Below are 16,448 nucleotides of genomic sequence, written 5' to 3'. Positions count from 1 at the left end.
AAAAATATTGCTTAGTGGGCCAATTCAGTGACTTATTCTCACCATTAGCTTTGGAAGCCTAATTAAGAGCGTGCTGAAACTCAGTGCACTTATGTTTCTCAATCCTTAGGAACTGACTGAAGTGAAATGAGAGATAAAACCATCTTTTCTCTAATAAAGTGCCTTTTTACCTACTTGGAACTCTATTTCTAAGCAGTGGAACAGAATAATGTGATGCAATTAACTTTCTTTTTTATACAGATCAGGACATCATAACATTAGTTTCTCTACTTTTCCAGCTGTTGGGTAACACAGATGAAGTGATATTAATTTATGGTTCTGAATATCTGGTTCAGACCCAGAGAACCTACCTTTCTTTAGTGGTTTGGTTATACTTACAGTTTTATAGGCTTTTGGGGATCTCTTTGTGGTCTAATAGAATAGCAAAATGATGTCCTACAGTATTTCCATAAATCTCTAAGTTCCAGGGATTGAATTAACCATGAGGAAAATACAGATTCCAGAGTAAATAAAATGAATTTTCTAAATGCATAAAGAATAAGCATTACAAACATGAATTAAAATTAATTTGCCTAAGATGGGCTAATAAATTTTTATAAATATCTATTTTCAATAATATCAATAACATTATTCTAGAAACACTCAAAATTAATGTCTCTATTACAACCACAAAATTAAATACATTTCACTCAATTCTTACAAAATTTAAAGAGTACTGAAATTCAGTTTTAAAGACTTCTTAAAACTAAATAAATAACCAATATGTTTTTGTTTAAAAATCTTCATCTTAAAACCATAAGATACCTCAGAATAAACCTAACCAAAGAGGTAAAGGATCTATACTCTAGGAACTGCAAAACACTCATGAAAGAAATTGAAGAAGACACAAAGAAATGGAAAAATATTCCATGCTCATGGATCAGAAGAATAAACATTGTTAAAATGTCTATGCTACCCAGAGCAATCTATACCTTCAATGCCATCCCGATCAAAATTCCAATGACATTTTTCAAAGTGCTGGAACAAACAATCCTAAAATTTGTATGGAATCAGAAAAGACCCCAAATCGCCAAGGAAATGTTGAAAAAGAAAAACAAAGCTGGGGGCATCACGTTGCCCGATTTCAAGCTATATTACAAAGCTGTGATCTCCAAGACAGCATGGTACTGGCACAAAAACAGACATATAGACCAATGGAACAGAATAGAGAACCCAGATATGGACCCTCAACTCTATGGTCAAATAACCTTTGACAAAGCAGGAAAAAACATGCAATGGAAAAAAGACAGTCTCTTCAATAAATGGTGCTGGGAAAATTGGACAGCCACATTCAGAAGAATGAAACTTGACCATTCTCTAACACCATTCACAAAGATAAACTCAAAGTGGATGAAAGACCTCAATGTGAGACAGGAATCCATCAAAATCCTAGAGGAGAACATAGGCAGTAACCTCTTTGACATCGCCCACAGCAACTTCTTTCAAGACACATCTCCAAGAGCTAGTGAAACAAAAGCAAAAATGAACTTTTGGGACTTCATCAACATAAAAAGCTTCTGCACAGCAAAAGAAACAGTCAACAAAACAAAGAGGCAACCCACAGAATGGGAGAAGATATTTGCAAATGACACTACAGATAAAGGGCTGGTACCCAAAATCTATAAAGAACTTCTCAAACTCAACACCCAAAAAACAAATAATCAAGTCAAAAAGTGGGCAGAAGATATGAAAAGACACTTCTCTGAAGAAGACATACAAATGGCTAACAGACACATGAAAAAATGTTCATCATCATTAGCCATCAGGGAAATCCAAATCAAAACCACATTGAGATACCCCCTTACACCACTTAGAATGACAAAAATGGACAGGGAAAGAAACAACAAATGTTGGATAGGTTGTGGAGAAAGGGGAACCCTCTTACACTGTTGACGGGAATGCAAACTGGTGCAGCCACTTTGGAAAACAGTGTGGAGTTTCCTCAAAAATTTAAAAATAGAGCTACCCTATGACCCAGCAATTGCACTCCTGGGTATTTACCCCCAAAGACACAGATGTAGTGAAAAGAAGGGCCATATGCACCCCAATGTTCATAGCACCAAAGTCCGCAATAGCCAAACTGTGGAAAGAGCCGAGATGCCCTTCAACAGATGAATGGATAAAGAAGATGTGGTCCATATATACAATGGAATATTACTCAGCCATCAGAAAGGATGAATACCCAACTTTTACATCAACATGGATGGGACTGGAGGAGATTATGCTAAGTGAAATAAGTCAAGCAGAGAAAGTCAATTATCATATGGTTTCACTTATTTGTGGAACATAAGGAATAGCGTGGAGGACATTAGGAGAAGGAAGGGAAAAATGGGGGGGGCGATTGGAGGGAGAGATGAACCATGAGAGACTATGGGCTCTGAGAAACAAACAGGGTTTTAGAGGGGAGGGGGGTGGGGGTTGGGTTAGCCTGGTGATGGGTATTAAGGAGGGCACATACTGCATGGAGCACTGGGTGTTATACGAAAACAATGGATGGTGAATCACCACATCAAAAACCAATGATGTATTGTATGGTGACTAACATAACATAATAAAATTAAAAAAAAAAAGAATTAAAAATCTTCATCTTACTCAAACTATGATCCTGGAAATACTTTTTAAACAGCACACATATTTTTAATAACATTTGCAAAGTGCCTTTACACATTTTGAAAAGATAGCAGAGTAGATAAATAGTTTTAGGATTAGAGAACAAAAAGTGACTTAACCAATTTTTTGTTTGTTTTGTATTTGCATTTATCAACTGACAGTTGTCAACATCTTTTCATGGTGTTATTCACACTTGAGACAGGTCGATGGGTATATGAGTCTATTCCATGTTTTTCAGCCTGTTTAGTATTCCTGGCGAGGGCTACATAAGTCCCACTTGAGTTTCTCAGTCACTGAAGCAGCAACAAAAGCATGAACCCATTTATACAAAAAGCCCCTGGAAACATGCTCCCAGATGAGATCCTCTGACCTTGAGGCATTCTGGCCCTTCACACAAGTTCTGAAAACCTGTTTTAAATATTTTCACAACAAAGATGCACTTAATGGTTATTTTGTGATGGCAATTTTTATAACAATTACCCTTCATGACTGGCGGTAAAATTGACTGACTAAAGGAAGAGTAGCTAGATAGCTTCTTTAAAACCGTATATCAAAAGTGATGAAACGCCTAGGTAAAGATAATGACGTGGCTTTTGAAACAAAATTTCCTAAATGGTGAAACACTGTCTCATTCATTTGTTAAAATTTAATTCATTTTTACTTAGACCACAATTATATTTTCAGATTGTAAGAATAAATTGTATTTGACAATCCCTTGAAAATGAATTTAAGCTTACAACCGACATAATTAAAAATGTATGTAATTTGCAGGACAGTTGTCAACTATTAAGTAACTGAACATTGGACAGAAGCTTTAGCTATTCATCACAAGATCTTGGCTTATTAACTTCCTTAAGACTTCTTTTAAGAGAGTAAAAAGGAGGGGGCACCTGGGTGGCTCAGTCGTTAAGCGTCTGCCTTCGGCTCAGGTCATGATCCCAGGTTCTTGGGATCGAGCCCCGCATCGGGCTCTCTGCTCGGCCAGGAGCCTGCTTCTCCCTCTCCCACTCCCCCTGCTTGTGTTCCCTCTCTAGCTGTCTCTCTCTCTCTCTGTCAAATAAATAAAATAAAATCTTAAAAAAAAAAGAGAGAGAGTAAAAAGGAGTTACTGGGTTTATACAGGGATACCATATTACATAATATTACTTCGGAATTGGAAAATGTTACAATATTTACAGGAATAGGGTGGCTTTTTTTGGTCCATATTTAGGCAATGAATGGCATCATCACAACTTAGTGTCAGAGGAAACATTAAGGTACTCTGATTGTTTCAAGCTGAGTTTTGTGGGAAACAGACCCAGATGAAGATCCGTGTGTAAGACATTTCTTAGGAAGTGCTCTTGAAATCAGCACTTGTGGAAGAGAGAAAAGAAGCAGGAATAGGCAGAGCTAGGAGTTGAGCTGAAATGCAGCCCAAAAGGCCATAGTTGACCCCAAGTGGAGTTTGGGGCTAGGAAGGGTCTTTGGCGAATTCATGAATTGATCAGTCATTGCATTCAGCACACCCCTGGGAGAAGGGAAGACCCATGATAAGGCAATTAATTACCTTCGACTGAAGCACAGTGGAGAGAGCTGGCACCTTCAGGCTGTGCTCCCATCTGCTGCGGGAATAACGAAGCCCCTCACTCTGAAAGGGAGAAGTGATTGAAAAACAGATAGTTTTGTTATTACTGTGGACTTCTACTGTCTGATGTAGCTCAATGTTCCAATGCGGTTACTAGCCATAAACCTCATCTCTCTTACCTTTGAGGAGGTGACGGGGTGGCTTGTTGAGTCTGGTGTAGTTTGCGTTTCTTATACTTCACTTCCCAAGACAGTGCTACTGTATTTGCTATTGTATGTTTTATAGCTGTCCGTGCGTGCCCAGGTCCCTCATGCCTTGTTACTGCAGCATGGCCCCCTCCCCCACAGATCGCCAGCTACTAATACCTGCCTGTGCTTGTTGAATAACTTTCTCTCCAAAACCCTTAAAGACCACTCTGTCTATTCACTATGCAGTCTAGATGTGCCAGAAAATTAACATGCCCCATTTTCTCAGCACTCCATCCTCAACCACGTCTTGGATTGCAAATGTCACAGCTACCTGGCCCCCAGGTGGCCCATTACTCAAGAGTGTGCTGGAGGGAATAGCGCTGGTCAGCTAGAATGGGAGCCAGCTTGATTACATGGGCTGCCTTTCCTGGTTCAATTCTCCATCATCCTACTGTTATGTCTTGCACCTCCCCAAACCACTACTTTGGCTCTTGTCCTTGCCTCAAGTTCTTCTGGGGGAACCCAAACTAAGATCATATCTTTTCACTCAATAGCTTTATGAAGCAGCGTAAAATAAATTGAATGGGTCTTAGAATCAGACTATACTGCTAGGATGCAGATATTAAATTCTCCACATATTTGCTCTAAGATTTTGAGCAAATCAACTAAACACTCTGAGACTTGATTTCTTACCCAGAGTCAGCTACACTCAAGGTTAAGGGCACACTCCTCCAGACTGCCAAATCTGTCTCTGCTGTACAATAAGATTGAAAAACTGCAGAGTCTGAGGGGACGGTCCCCGCAAAACTGCCTTTAATTCATACACCAGCTGTGAGGTTGAAGGTCCCTGGGACCACTCTCATTTCAGAGCATCTGGCTACAAACTTGGGGGTCCTCACAACTACCTTCAGGACTGATAGTTTGCCAGAAGTCAGAGAACTCAGAAAAGTTAAATATACTTACTACTTATATGCTTACATTATATATACTCACTATTACAATGTTATTAGAGCTAAAGGATACAAACTGAAATCAGTCAAAATAAGAGACAGACACACAGTGGAATCTCGGAAGATTCCAAATGTGAAGCTTCCTTGTCTTCAGGGAGGTACACAGAGTATCGCCAACCCCCGAAGCTCACCAGAGCTCACTGTTCAGTTTTTATTAGGGTTTCATTATGTAGTCATGGTTGATTGAATCATTGACCATGTGGTTGAATTCAATCTCCAGCTCCTCTCTCCCAGAAGGTTGAACTGATGTCACTTGGCCCATAGCCCCAAACCTCTGGTCACATGCTTGGTCTATCTTGAATGGCTTACTCCCACCCTGAATCATCTCATTAGCATAAACTACCAGGTGTGGTTCAGAGGCCCACCGTAAATAACCAGAACATGCCAATCACTTGGGAAATTCCAAGAGCTTTGAGGCTACTTCTTAGTAACTAGGGACAAAGGGCAGACTTCTCTTTGGGCTGAAGCCAAATTTTTATTACACATTTCCCAATTTATAAAATGAGTTTTGTAACAGTACCTGTTTTTTAAGGATTTAGATGAATTCCATGCAAATTTCTTGTAAAGTTCATGGTAAACTCTTGAAAGTGCTTTTTTTTTTTTTTAATCATTATGATTGTGTTTTCTTTTCCTGCCAGTCTCAATTCATTTGCCTCTTTCACAATTGCATGTAAGAGCTTTCATAGTTCAGGTCTCAGAATAAAGGGTCGGTAGTGCACGTATTTGCAAAGGGAGCTGTAGGAACAATCTAAGAGTCACTCTGAAGACTTGGCAAAGTTGAGCTTTAGCTGTTTTTCCCAAAGACAAAGTAAGTGTGAAAATGAAATATGAAATAGTAATCTATGGTACTGAGTGAATCTGTTCTGTGCACATCACCATCCAAAATAAAACTTAGAAAAACATGGGGTAATATTTCAAAAAGTGATTGCTAGTTTCACATCTAGAAAAGCCACAATTGTTTTCTACGTTCATTTTTTCAAGTTAGGAGAGAAAAATAGATTTTTTCATTTTTTCGTTTGATTTCTTATACTACATTAAAACATGAAAATAATGAGTAGTGTGTCCAGCTAAGTTTGATCACAAAGTACGTGTAGACTCTGTATCTGAGAAAAATAGCTACTTATCTAATGTGCCAACTTATCAAATGTGCAATACTTGTGCTATGGGAAAATAAATGAAGAGTAAAAGAAATATATGAAGGCTATTAATTTCACAGATGAAACTAGTCCAACAAGGTCTCATTAACCTCTCTACTAAAATGCTCTGTGAAACCAATTTGTATCCTGCCAGAACTACACGTTTAATATTCTTTTTATAATTTTAATTTGTTCTCTATCTTCTCTCCACAGACCTTGATACTAAAATTAGAAACTATACACCACAATTATAAGCTTAATCTTCAACTCCATCTGGCTGTTGCTTACCTTTGCTAAAGTGTAGAGTGATGTATAGTGAATAAATGGAGAATGTATTTTTTAAATTTCCATTTGTTTTGTATGTAATTGGTATATCTAATAACGTTCCCAGTGATTTTAAATGATGAATGTTACATTAATCGTGTCACATAATAAAAAAGAAGTTAAAATGCTTTGTCTTATCACCGCTCATTACCAACGAATACAGGAAAACCATTAATTTTAGGTGCAATCATGTCAGTGTCAATCCACAGAGTAGCCAGTCTGACTCAGAAATAATGTGGACACATGAATTTGCAAAGTCTTCTTCATTATGTTTTCATAAACATATATTCATTTAACTGACATTTTTCCATCTAGGTGTTAGACCAATTTTTGTCCTTGGGTTGAAAAAGCTTGTACCACAAAAGTGAAAAGAAATCTAACATGCTTTTTAATATTTCCAAGACTTGCTTTACAATATCATTTTAGCAAGTTCTTTGGGTGTGGAGAGTGGCATGAGTTATGTGTGGGAGTAAAAATCTACTGTGATCCGTAGATTGGTCATTTCTCTTGTATCTCTGCCAAGTTTAGTTTCATGTATTTTAAGACTCAGAGACCTTAGAAGTTTTAATTTCTATATTAAACTCTACCAGACTTCAAATAATACAAGGAGTTTGGAAAGTTTAACTCTGATTTAGTTATCATATATTTTAGCTTTGTTTTCATTTCTTTTTGACTCTACAAGATTTTATTTTATATGCTCCATTTTTTAAAAAATATTTACTACTTTGCTTGCTCATTATTGGTTCTTTCATGTTAGACATCTCAACTAGGATTAATTTGGGGGTAGAGAGAGGCTGGAATATACTTTTTACTTAAAAGCTATTTGCGGCAAACGTCCTAGTTTTGGTTGATATGAAAATGTCATCGTTAGTGGGCGCCTGGGTGGCTCAGTTGGTTGAGCGACTGACTGCCTTCGGCTCAGGTCATGATCCTGGAGTCCTGGGATCGAGTCCCGCATCGGGCTCTCTGCTCAGCGGGGAGTCTGCTTCTCCCTCTCCCACTCTCCCTGCTTGTGTTCCCTCTCTTGCCGTCTCTCTCTCTGTTAAAAAATAAACAAAAAATCTTAAAAAAAAAAAGAAAAGAAAATTAGCTGACAGTCTAATTGATATCCCTTTGATTGTAATCAGTTGATTCCTTTTAAGAGCTCCGTGTCCTTGGTGATCTGCAGTTTCACTAGAATATGTCTTTGTGCATATAACTATCAGGATAGACTAGGTCAGTGGTCCTCCACCTACTCACTCCAGTGCCATTTGGGACTGGATAATTCCTTGGCATGGAGGGTGCCTTTTATCTTGTAGGATGTGTGGTGAATCCCTGGCCTCTACCCAATAGATGTCCCTGTAGAACCACCACCACCTACCTCCCTGAATTATGCTTACCAAAAATGTATCAGATATCGACCAATATCCCCAGAGGAACACAATCACTCCCCATAGAGAAATGTTCAGCTAGTTGAAACTGCATTAATAAAAAAAAATTTTTTTTTTGAAATATATCAGTAGATTATAGCACCAAATGTTTGTATTTCAGTGACTGTACATGTCCATTGTGGCCTGACTCTGTCTTCGCTCCTGTCTTCATTTGTCTGGGATGGAGGCTGATAGACAAGCCCTTATTGGGGCATTTTCAGTAATGATGGTGGAAGAGAAGGAAGACTTGACGAAACATACTCTCTCTCTCGTCACTTCTACTTGCATTTCATTAACTACAGCAAGTTGTATAGCCAAACTCAATAGAAATTGGGTGGGAAAATGGTTTTCCTGCTTAGGAAGGAGCAGAAATAATACAGTCTCACACAATGTAGATACGCTTTTATTTATTTAACTTCTTGGATCTGCAGATGGTAATCTTTTATCACCTCTCTGTATATCTTCAAATCTTTTCTCTCTCTACAATTCTTCTCTACTTCTGGACCTTTACTTAGTGGGATGTTTGACTTTCTGAAACTTCTTTGTAACAAACTCTTTTATTTTTAAATATGTTTACTCCTTATACTTCATTCCAAGTAATATCATTAAATAAATACATCTTCCAGCGCCTGGGTGGCTCAGTTAGTTAAGCGACTGCCTTCGGCTCAGGTCATGATCCTGGAGTCACTGGATCGAGTCCCGCATCGGGCTCCCTGCTCGGCAGGGAGTCTGCTTCTCCCTCTGACCCTCCCCCCTCTCATGTGCTCTCTCTCATTCTTTCTCTCTCAAATAAATAAATAAAATCTTTAAAAAAAATTTAAATAAATACATCTTCGAGTTCACTCGCCTTCTCTCTAGCTGGGTTTAGGATCCTATTCTTTTATTGACTATCCTTAAATTTTTATGTACATATTTGGCTTAGTAAAGGTGCACATTAATCAATATTTCTGTTTTCCTCCTAAATAACACAGGGCCTTCGAATGCTTTAGTCTATCTTCCATTGTAATTTTTGCTTGTTATGTTAGTTCCCCTTTGTATTCAAAGCCCCAAATGTGTTTTTATAATCATTCAATTGTTATTATATTTCACATATTGCTAGCTTCTTCTTCTTCTTTTTTTTTTTTTTTTTTTACTATAGCTCTTTTCTGGGTCTAGTTTCTTTCTTAATAAATTTCATTCTTCGGGGCGCCTTGGTGGCTCAGGCGTTAAGCATCTGCCTTCGGCTCAGGTCATGATCCCAGGGTTTTGGGATCGAGCCCCACATCCAGCTCCATGCTCCACAGGAAGCCTGCTTCTCCCTCTCCCACTTCCCCTGCTTGTGTTCCCTCTCTCGCTGTGTCTCTCTCTGTCAAATAAATAAATAACACCTTTAAAAAAAATAAATTTCATTCTTCAATGATTCTTTTAGCAAAATTCTGTATTAAGTCACCCTTGTATTAAATATCTTTATTTTACCCTCACTATTGAAAGATACTTTAGGTCGATAGTTATTTTCTCTCTGTATATTTTTTTTCTGCACTCAAGTTTTGCTAATGTGATGCTAATTCCTGTGATTTATTGTTTATAATTTGTGATTTATCACTGCTCATTTTAATATTTGTATCTTCATCTTTGTTGGTCTGCGGTTTTTCTCTAATATACCTCAGTGTCTTCTTATTGATCAGGACTTAAATTGTTTCTACAATCTGAGGGATTATTTATTGGTCTGAAAAAATCATCTATTTTGCTTCTCTATTTTCATCTGTCTCTTCTTTAGAACCTCCATTAGATAAATGTTTCCTTTGGTCTACCTTTGACATCTCAATCTCTAGATTTTCAATCTGTTTTGGTTTTTTGGTTTTGTTGTTTTCTGTGCTCAGCCAACTTGAAGAGAAGATAGATTCGTACAGAGCATATGGGACATTTTAAAAGATGCTATAAACAGGTGCAAATAACTATAAGACAAACTGACTGCTTAAATATGTAGAAACTAAGAAAAGAGGACTGCTTTCCCACTAACCAAGAGAAAATATGAATAAGTTTAAACCTTTGATCTTTGGTCCTGAAAAATAGCAAAAACAAAGTTTTTCTCTGAACCAGAAAAACTGCAATCATTAGCGGCTAATGCTGTGTGCAAGAGATGGAGCCACACCTGGAAAATTCAGTTCAGTTAAGAGAAAATAAAGGTCAAGATATTGTCTATGGATAATAACTCTGGGAACTGTAGAAGATGTTCTACTTTATGTGCAATCATCTCTAAGCAAAACTGTCTGAATGATCACTGTGATAAATATGTTACCAAGATTTTCACATATCTACAACTAATTCTTCTTTTTTTTAGTGTTACTGAAAACTTATAGCAAGCATTGGTGAGGACCGATGGTAGTCAAGATCACAAATTGTTCCTATGCTAAACACACCTAACTGGGTTTAGAGCAGAAATAACCCCTAAAGAAAGAAAAAGAGAAAGCTAGGCTTCTATATAATGGGCCATGTAATTAATGTTTACAGACTCCAGAGAGAAGTAGCCTGAAATAAATTTCTTCACCTTCCTATAATATCAAAACCGACCTTTCCAACCAAATGATCATTTTTCTCTTCTTGGTTTGACAGGGGAAAAGGTGACCTTGAAAGCACATAAATGATGCATTTATTCAGTTAGATCTCAAGATACCCTACTAACATTTAAATTATTTCTTCTTTCTAAAGACTTTGGGAAATAGCCATGCCCTTGTAGCACAACAAAGAAAGGATCTAAGTGAGCATAATTTAAAATGATGTTATATATTTAAAAAAAAATTGTCATTCATTACTTAGCCATTTGAAGACTCCAAATTCTTCTTCTCACTAAAGTTACCACAGAAATTATATCTTCATTCTACCCCTGTCCATCTATGAGGGACCTGGCATCTGGTTTCAGTGGAAGGTAAGAATAACCCCAATTAATGTGCTCTGAGGGCAGAGATGATACAAAAACAGGCCTCAATCCTGAAACTTCACCGTGTTCATACCTCCCTGATTCAAAAAGAAGCTCGTGGCCCTTCCATTGTCTCTCCTGCCCATTCCGACAGCCTTGGTAAGAAAGATGATGGAGTGACCCTTCCTCCTACGGTCTCCCTAATAAATTGTGAAAAGTGTGGGAATGGAAGAACCAGAAATCACATTCCACCATCATAAGCATCACTGGGCCGGCCGGAGAAAAATAGGACTTCAACAAATGGTCCTTTACTGGGCAAAAACTATCCTGAGATCACCCTATTCTAAACTGCTCAATTATACTAATCCAGGAATTTAAGAGAAACAAAAACATTAGCACTGATTACAGCATCACTAGAATATGTAGCAAATTGTATACTGAAGTTCCCCCTGAAGAATGCCATCTCTCTCATTGATACAGACAAGCCTGGAAAATAGCTTTGGCATTTTAATGCTAGTGCATTCTAAAGTTCCAGATGACAGCTGCATAGCCAACATTTTAAAGTGATCAGAAAACTCATGCTACACAATGGTCACAGCTGGACCCATCGATCAAACTGTTTTTGCTCAAATGAGATTCAGGAGCTGTTAGATAATTAAACAGTGCATGTTCTGGACTTCAGAATTTTAGCCATGGGAGCTGGATCTGGAAGAAAGTACAACTACTGGAAAGCTTTCTCTGTTGTTTTAGCCTAAGCTGAAGATTTTTAAATCCCTGCGTGATTCTAGGACATTTACGAGTGTCTGCATTCAGAACTGTGACCTATAGTTGTGATCAGCTCTATCGGTCGTGAAAGTGAAGAGCATTTAAATGTTTTGGATTGAATTAAAATACTAATATTTACCCTTGTGAAAGCAGCATGTTCAGTATGAGTGAGAATGGCTTCTTTCTTCCCCAGGAGAGTCCAAGCTAGAGTAGAGAAAAAAAAAAGAAGCTCTTGGCCCCAGTGATCTCAGGTGCACTACTTCTGCACCTATGGGCAATTTGTCAGATAAGATCATTTCCTCTGGAAGATACAGAAACCCTGATTGTAACGGTTCAAATCATGACATTATTTTTTTAACTTGCTACAAAAGCATTTCAAAGCTAAGGTAGCTCCAAGTAGTACAATCAGGGCTTCAGTTCTATTTCCATGAGGCTTTCCTTGGCTCTGCATTCCTATCTTATTTTGTTTCTAGCTAACACTTATTAATACTATCTGTGTGTCAGACTTGGTTTAAGTGCCTTAGATATGTTTTAATTCATGTACTCCTCACAATAGTCCTCTGAGGTAGATCCTCTTGTTATTCCTATTTTTTTTTTCAAATGAGAGAATTTTAGATTCATATTAACTCATATATCCTCAAAAGATCCCATGAAATAGGCACCATCATTACCCATTTTACAGAGGAGGGAAATGAGGCACAGAGAGGTCAACCAGCTAGCCCAAGTCTACATGGCCAGCAAGTGCCAGGTTTGAAAATTGAAGGCAGTATTCTGACTCCAAAGCCTCTATTCTTAACCCTTAGGTTCTCCATCCTCATTGTCTCAAGATGGAACAGAAGCCTCAGAAATTCCCTTCATACATGACCCCATCTGAGGACAGAGGAGGAGTTCAGTCCCTTGTTTTTAAGACCCAGCCCCACCCCCTAACCTTGCCAGAGGCGCCCTCTGCAGACTTTCACTCAAGTCTCTTTTGCCACAATTGTCACCCTTGCCCAACCTGAACTACCATCAGCAAGTAGAAGAGGACCACCACGATGGGCTCACACTCTCACGACTGGCCCTGTGGCGGTGGGGTGCAGCCAGGCTCTCCTGAACCTTCCTGCAGAAGAAACACCAAGAAAAATGAGTGCTCTGCCAGCAAGGACACAGGGGACAATGGATGTGCGCTCAACAGCCATCATGTCTGCTGCAGTGTCCACCTTAAAGTTAGGTTCCAGGAATGTTGACATACGGGTCGAGTATATGAACTCCAGCAGTCCTTAGCCTTAGCCCTCTCCTTGGAATTTCAAATCATAAAGTCATTATGCCAGAGATATACCAGAAAAGAAAGATGCCTCGAACCAATTCGTTCCCCTTGAACTCCTCTTAGACCAGAAATTCATTCTTTCCTGTGACAAATGGTTGTTGAAAACTTTCTATGTGCTGTTTTTCTGGTGCGAGAAATACAGTGGTGGACAAACAGATACAGTCAGGTTTATGGAGTTTACATTGTAGTAAAGACTTATATAATATGTAAATAAACATTATAATTGCCAGGTAAGGGACTAGAGAGAAACCGGAGTGAAATGGGAGATATTTTAGATAGGATGATCAAGTAAAACTCAGAGAAGGTGACATGGGGGTCATTCTAAATAACAATGAGGCAAAAAAAAAGGTGTCTTGACAGTGCTTAGCATCAGGGTTGTGAGGTTTGTCTGTATCACTCCAAATCTCAGCACCACCACACCCGCGCACATTCATCACAGCTTTGTGCTTCTGGTCCCTCAACTGTATAATTGGGAAAAGTCATAAATTCGTTGGGAGGATTAAATAAGCTAATACATTTCACAAAGCATGTACTACAGAGTGGCTGGGGCATTGTGAGCGGTCAGTAAATGTTAGGTGTAGTTATTGTCTCAGAAATATTAGTCCAGGTACAGGTAACAGCAGGTTACCCTCAGTAGGAGTGATACCACTGGGGAGCAGAAACCAAGGTGGGGATAGTGGGGACAGGGAGCTAAGCAACCATAAGAGAGAGCATGGTATGAAATGAGGTCTGACAGAGAGCCAGGGACCAGACCCCTCCCATCAGCAACTCCAAACTCTGGCTCTTTGTAGGGATTACCTTAGGATGAAGTTAGAAGGTCAAGCATTAGATTCTGAGGTTCAGCCAAAGAGGAAAATCACTGATGTGACTTTTGTATGTTAAAGAAAGGAGCTTGAATTTTATTCTGAGAGAAAAGACAAGCCATTGGAATGTTTGTGGTGTCCTGCCACTTCCTCCCTCAATCTCATTTCTGCATATCCAGTTCTCAACTATCTTTGAAGGATGTCACATTCTCTTAGATTGGAAGACTCTCCTTCCTCTGGGCACTCCAACACTTTCTTCTTTACCTCATGATAACAAAGAATTTCACAGCTTGTGCTGTGTTGTGTTGTGTGTGTCTTTTATTCCCCACTAGAAGGGAAATTCTTCAGCAGCAGAAACTGTGTCTCCTAAAGCAATGTCTTGTACATTAAGATACAAAGAGGTATTTTTAAAGAATGAATTCAAAGGCTTTGCTTAGAAACAACTGCTTAGACTAAAAGCTAAAGTTATAACAAAGCAACGGTCCAAACGTTAGGCACTCAAATACAAAGAGATCAAAGATGGTTTCATCAGGTTATAGCTATGTGTTGAAGTTGGGAACACACAGAATGTCACAATGCAGTTAGGAACAGAAGGGCAAAGTGTGATTTCATCCAGCAAGTTAAGTGAAGTAACATACACATAACGTGCATAAAGTTCTAGGTTTCATACCATCATGGTACCCAAGAGCGATGAATTCAATTTTGGAGCAATTTCCAAAGTATCAAGAAAAATGGTAGAAAAATGGGATCCCTCAATTTAGACTGATTTGAAACAGAACTGTCTGAAGGCTCAAGTGTGCATTCTACCTCACCAATAAAACCCCACCTCGTGTTATGTGCACAATTTATGTTTTATTTATCAAATATCATTTGATTTTCATGGCTGTGGTGGACACCCGGTTGGTCATAAGTTTACAAATGGATGACTACTGAAGAGAAAAGTAGATAAAAATTACTTTCTGGGGCTCTTAAAGTGTTTTGCAATGTAATAAAGAAGAAGAAATTAAGTAGAAATTATTTCTACCCAAATAGAAGTGAACTCCATATGGAAAAAAGGCAGGCACTTTACATGGGAACTTACCTTGAACAGCAGTCTACAAACAAAATAAAAGTTAAAAATGGCCTTGTCAGTTCAGGGCTGGAAGAGCATTTAAATGTCTGGCCAACTCTAGTTCACATTGTGATATATAGTTCTCTTGGGTACAGACTGTCAAACTGAGTTAGTGTCAATGAAAGAAAATGGGAGATGGACTTTCAGATGTTCTCATTCAGATAAAAAGAAAAATAGAGTTCAAAGAGCTTTTACCCACTGAGCTTTTCAAATAACCACTCAGTAGGTTGGACATAGTGCTTGGAACAGAAAGCTCATAGGAATAGTAAGAGATCTTGACATCTATCAACATTTTTATGAAGTGAATCCAGGTGATTGCTTCTCAAAAGAGCAAATAGATAACCTCCAAAGAGTAAATAGGTGGTAAAGATAATATAATCACCCAGTTCACATGGTCACTTAACTGGTGAAGTGAATTTAGAATAGATGCTCTTAAGCAGGTTTCATCGAACTCACTCTGCATCAACCAACCCATGCTTTCTAGTCCCTCAACTAGCCAAAGGTGGCTATAGCCTGTGACCTTCTCAACTTTACCTTCTACAGACACGAGGTCAGGAACAGTACCACATATGGCCCTTAGAGTAGACAGCAGGGTCACTCAAGATAATCTAGGCAGGATCTTTGCAACTTTTTTTCCCTCTGGACACACAGAAAAACCTAGGCTTCCTGTGTGTGGTGAAATGCACATGTAAAACTTAGACTGAAATGTTAAGTTCAACTTGATACAAACTATCCTTGCGTATTTTGTTCACTGATAACATGAAGTCACCTTCCTTTTGCCCAATGTAGACACTGATACAGTATCTGGCAGTTAAATATTTGGAGCTATCTCCCTTTGAATGGTCCTCTGATCAACAATGTAATTTTAGAACATCCCCACTTTTGTCAACAAAGTAGGGTTTGTGTGATCTGCTCTTATGCTTTATAAAAATAGACTAGAAAACAAAAAAGGGCTGATGCTTGTTATGAGAAGTGTAGTCTCACAAACTTAACAAGGATGGATGGGATTATGCCTCAATAAGCTCACTCATCTGGTCCTTAAATTAGCCAACCATGAGTACAACTTTGAAGGCAGAGCTTAAAGTGTAGGACATATGCATGTAGGAAATACGTCTTCAAAGTTGTATTTTGAAACTTCTAAATGCAACTAGAAATTTTATTTACTTTTTTTTCTTTTTCTTATCTCCAGTGCAGACATTTGAGCTAATTAAACTTTCAAAATTTTTGATATATTATTAATATAGTCTGTATAAGTAATTTGTTTTACTAATTTTTCTCCCTTCAACT

Source organism: Mirounga angustirostris, unplaced genomic scaffold, assembly GCF_029215605.1.
Source record: "Mirounga angustirostris isolate CCGP_5_RB_7025 unplaced genomic scaffold, mMirAng1.0.hap1 SCAF_2, whole genome shotgun sequence".
Taxonomy (NCBI): Eukaryota; Metazoa; Chordata; class Mammalia; order Carnivora; family Phocidae; genus Mirounga; species Mirounga angustirostris.
Note: the sequence above shows the minus strand (reverse complement) of the source record.